Source organism: Chrysochloris asiatica, unplaced genomic scaffold (genome assembly GCF_000296735.1).
Source record: "Chrysochloris asiatica unplaced genomic scaffold, ChrAsi1.0 scaffold00129, whole genome shotgun sequence".
Lineage (NCBI taxonomy): Eukaryota > Metazoa > Chordata > Mammalia > Afrosoricida > Chrysochloridae > Chrysochloris > Chrysochloris asiatica.
In genome coordinates, this window is record NW_006408647.1 from 2041137 (window position 1) to 2046048 (window position 4912).

Consider the following 4912-nt stretch of genomic DNA (forward strand, 5'->3'; position numbering starts at 1 on the left):
AAGGGGCTAATTTTCTCATAAGGATGTTTCATTTTAAAATTCATAGCTTGCTTATATAACAAACTAAGTCGATATAAAAGAGTGGTCAATATGTTGATCAACTACAATCCTGATTGGCCAGAATTAAAATCCCAATAGCCCTGATACCATTCCACAAATACATTCAATTTCCTTAATTTGAAACTATGTTTATTGTCACTTAAGAAACACTGTCAGATATATACCCATTGTAGCCTACACATTATCTTTTGGCATCACACCTAGTACTTTCATCATAATTACGAAGGTGGCCAGGGTTCCTGTATATATCTGCATTTTTTTACAGGGAAAGCAGTTTAAAAAAAATCAGTTCCTACACTATTAAGCCAATTGTGGTTATGCTCAATCCCACCCTTACCCAAAATTTTTGATGTTTTGCTGTGTTGGTGTTGGTCTGTGCTTATTATAAAATGTATCTACAGACAGTTTTATTTTTGCAGAGTGAGCACAGAAACTACAAATTGAAGACACATTTCAAGGCAGAGCAAGGTAATAATCTGTTCTTCAGTGTTGTCTTCACTGAATTTCAACTTTTGCTACTCTGTCATACCAATCTAGCTGAACACTGACATTTCATAGTTTATAACTATAAAGATACCTATATACATGATTTTTTAAATTGATTTGCACAAAAGAAATTTAAAAACTTTATAAACAACAAATTTGTCTTTAAAAATACACAAATAATATCTATCACTTCTGTCATGCTGACAACAGGACTTATAGATGCATACAGGAGAAGTCAGATCTGTCATCTGACCATGGTAGCTTGTGTATTTTTTTTTTTATGATGAACACACTGCCATTGATCTTTTAGAATAATAGACATACATGTATTTACAATATTTCATCTACTAAATACTGGAATATACTCTGGATGTATACGTCGGCAAGAATAGCTTTCATTCTACTTGATTAAAAGCATGTCTAAAGCAAGATAATATTAAGCACACTAAAAACCACAACACTCAAGAATCTACAATCTTACATAAAAAATTCCAAAATGTACAAAATACAACTATAAAAGCATAGAACAATTACTGCCATGCAAAATTTTAAATAAAACACTGCTTAGAAACACCATTTAAAATGGAAGAATCAGAGTTATGTAACACTCCATATCAAAGGTCAGAGGTAAGTTCTACCAACACAAGGATTCAGAAAAAGAAACACATTCTCTATGCTGGTATAAATCATATCTTCAAATCCATAGGGTCAAATTATCTATCTCTAACTTTGATCTCAAGAAATTACCTCTTGACAGAAACAAAATGGCAGATCGGGAAGAAGTACAGTGTGGAGTTCCACCAGCAACAACACAGAATACTGGACCAAGCAGATTCAGGGGATGGTGCCAGAACTGAACTATTTAGAATGTTGGAAGGATTACAGCTAGAGGAATTTGTAGCCGAAGCAAGAAATTCATTGCTTTCTAATTCAAGATGCTCAGCAGCTCCCAGAGCCACCATCTTGGGAGAGACCAACCAGGGGAAGGATCAGAGCAGCCACGGATGCATGACAGAACCACGGAGATAGATGTGTGGACATTCTTTTTTTTTTTTTATCTGTTCATTGGTCTCTCACTGTCTGTGCACCTCCATTCTGGTGACAAGAGGTGGTGCCTGAGTGAGTGGACACCAAACCCCCACATCCACACTCGGAGAGTTCTACTACACATGTACACAGATCTCCTCAAAATTTAAAGTGACAGTATCCACTTAAAACCAAACAGCAGTACAAAACAGCCACAACCAGCCCTGAACTGTTTATCACTAAGAAAAGGGCCTGAATGGGGATTATGAGCAGGACAGACAGACTAAAAAGGAAATAGGCTGAAAATTAAATACTGAGTTACATCACAACAACCAACAGTAGCATCTTGAAATTTCGCAGGAAAAAGAGTGTAAAGGGAAGCCCATCTCCTGATCACATCTACATGGCAGCAATCAGAAAACATAAAAAGTGCCAAAATACACACTCATCTAAGTATTAAGGTCACAGATAACCCCTGAATATGCCCAAAAAAACAGAAACAGATAACCATATCAACACATGTCCAGAAATGAGATAAAGTGGCTGAGGCAAATGAGCTGGAAGTACATCTACAGTGTATACTGGAAGATGGGCAGACTCTGGAAATACTTGAGAGGGAATTCAGAAAAATGATTATAAAATGCATCAAAACACTATACAATAGAGTTGAGGAAAAATATAGAAGAAGTCAGGAGAGAGCTACAGGAACAATCAAATAAGATAGATCCAGCATTGGAAACAATTCAAAACCTACAGAAAGAGGTCCAAACAATTAATAATAGAATACCAGAAATGGACAATACACTGAAAGGGCAAAGGAGTAGAATTGAAGAGCTAGAAGCCAGAACTAGTGAGCTAGAAGATAACACTACTAAGATAGAAGAACAAGAACAAAAAAGGATAAAAAAATTAAAGAAGGCATAAGATTCATGATAGACAAAATGAACAAGAATAACTTAAGAATTATCGGCATTCTGGAACAAGAAGAATCACACAAGCCCACAGAGGAGAAAGTTGAAGAACTGCTGGTAGGAAATTTCCATAACATCCTAAAAAATGAAAAGATAAGCATTCAAGAAGCTCAACGAACCCCAGGTAGGATAGACCCTAAAAGACAATCACCAAGACATATAGTACTCAAGCTCTCCAAAATCAAAGATAAGGACAGAATCCTAAAAGCAGCTAAGGAAAAGAAAAGTGTAACATACAAAGGCAAGCAAATCAAATTAAGCTCAGATCTCTCAACAGAAACCATGCAGGCAAGAAGACAATGGGGAGACATATATAAAACCCTGAAAGAAAAAAACTGCTCACCAAGATTCCTCTACCCAGCAAAACTGTCAATCAAATACAAAGATATAATCAAAACATTCCAGGATAAACAGAAGCTAAGGGATTTTGCCAAAGCCTACCCTGTTATGAAAATCATCCTACAGAGAGTTCTGTGGACTGAGAACCAACAAGAACAGACAACAACCAGAGAATGGTGTATGTGGTAACATCACCCTGAACTCAATCAACAAATGGAGGAGTCAAGAACAGAAGAAAATGGTAAGAACAGAGGATCTTGGAGGTCAGTCTATGATCAAAACAATTACAGTGTTAATGAAGGTAAGTACAGAAAAACAGAGATCCAGGTGCTGAGAAGGTCAGGTAGATTACAGGCTAAAATAGGCTGTCTTAAATGGAGGGAAGACTTAATGGAATATAAGGTAACCGCAACAGTGGGATTGGGGTGGGGGTTTAGTTCAGGTGTTGGGGAGGGCAATGCAAGAAATGGGAGGAGGCAGAAGAACAAGATAAATTGGGTAACACTGATACAGGTTTGCATGGCCTAAATAGGACAGAGGTAAATAGTGATGCATGCTCCAACTTGGAACAACAGGGCTCTGTGATACAGGGATCTAGGCATAGTTTGAAGAGGGTAAATAATACTAAAATGCTTGACTGTCTTGTGAGTATTGGTTTCCCTTGTCTACTATTGTAAAATAGACTCTTGAGTGGGATATAAAGGAATGCTGGGAAACATGATTACAGAAAATTTGAAAAAAAGAATTGGCCTCACAGAATATTCCTTGGACTAAACAAGTCATGTTCATGCTTGGCAAAAAATTACTAATTATCACCAACTGCCTTCAAATAGGAGACCCTGGGTGGTACAAGCGATTAATGTGCTCAGCTACTGATGAAAAGGTTGGAGGTTCAGGTCGACACAGAGGCACTTTGGAGATCTGCTTCTGAAAAATCAGCCATTGAAAACCCTGTGGAGCACAGCTCTACTCTGACACACAGAAGGTCACCATGAGTTAGAAAAGACTTGAGGGTCACTCATGTTGGTTCTGCCTTCAGAATGTGGGGATGGCTGCCTGAGGACACAGGTAAGAAAGGAAAATTTCACCCTTTAACCATATGTGAACTTTGAACCATCTGAATATGGCCTACTTAAGAATATATACAACCATTCCATTCAAAAGAAAAGGAAGACTTACAAAAGACCTGGGAAAGCATTCGAATGGTTCAACCTCTGACTTGCTTGTTTTCAGCGTAATCTCAGTGAGGACCCCGGGGTAGTCTTCCAAGACTAGAAAGGTGAGCCAGTCTCTCCCAACTAATTCACCTCCTGAGTCTGCCTTCTGGATTCCCCAGATATATGACTGTCCACTACTCTCAGATAGGACATGAGCAAAACTGGGTCCCAAATGGTGCAGGACCAAGAACAAGCTTCATAGGACAGTTTCCTGAGAATGTACTGAGGACTTGGGGATGACTGGACCCATCAGCCCTTAATCCTTTCTCAGTCCATTGGAGCAGAAAAATTAGTATGATTATCAGCAACTCATACTTGGGATTAACTGTGGAATTCAAGATGACACCAAGCCTACTGCTATTCCAAGGCTAGCACATATACTTCCTCCTGGCTGGGTCATAACATTCGGATGGAGCCTTCTTTGAAAAATAAAACATAGGTGATGGACAACGGGGTGGCACTGGGCAAGTCTTCACATATCTGAATCTCTGGATCTGAATCTGTATCTGGGGGAATTGGATCAATGGACCCCCAGTCAGTTCCTAAATTGTAACAACTTAATTCTTGTTTATCCTCTAACAGTAATACCCTTCTCAGACTCCAAGAGCTGGTTGTTGTTAGTTGCTACAGAGTCATTTCTAACTCATGGTGGGCCCGTGTGTGAAAAGTAGAATTGTTCCATAGAGGGTTTTGTTTTGTTTTCTTTTCTTTTTCCATGTTTTATTGTGAATTATATGATATTTTACATGGGAGAACTTTAGTTTTACATTCATTCCACCGTACATCGTTTCATTGCCATGGTTCCAATCCCCT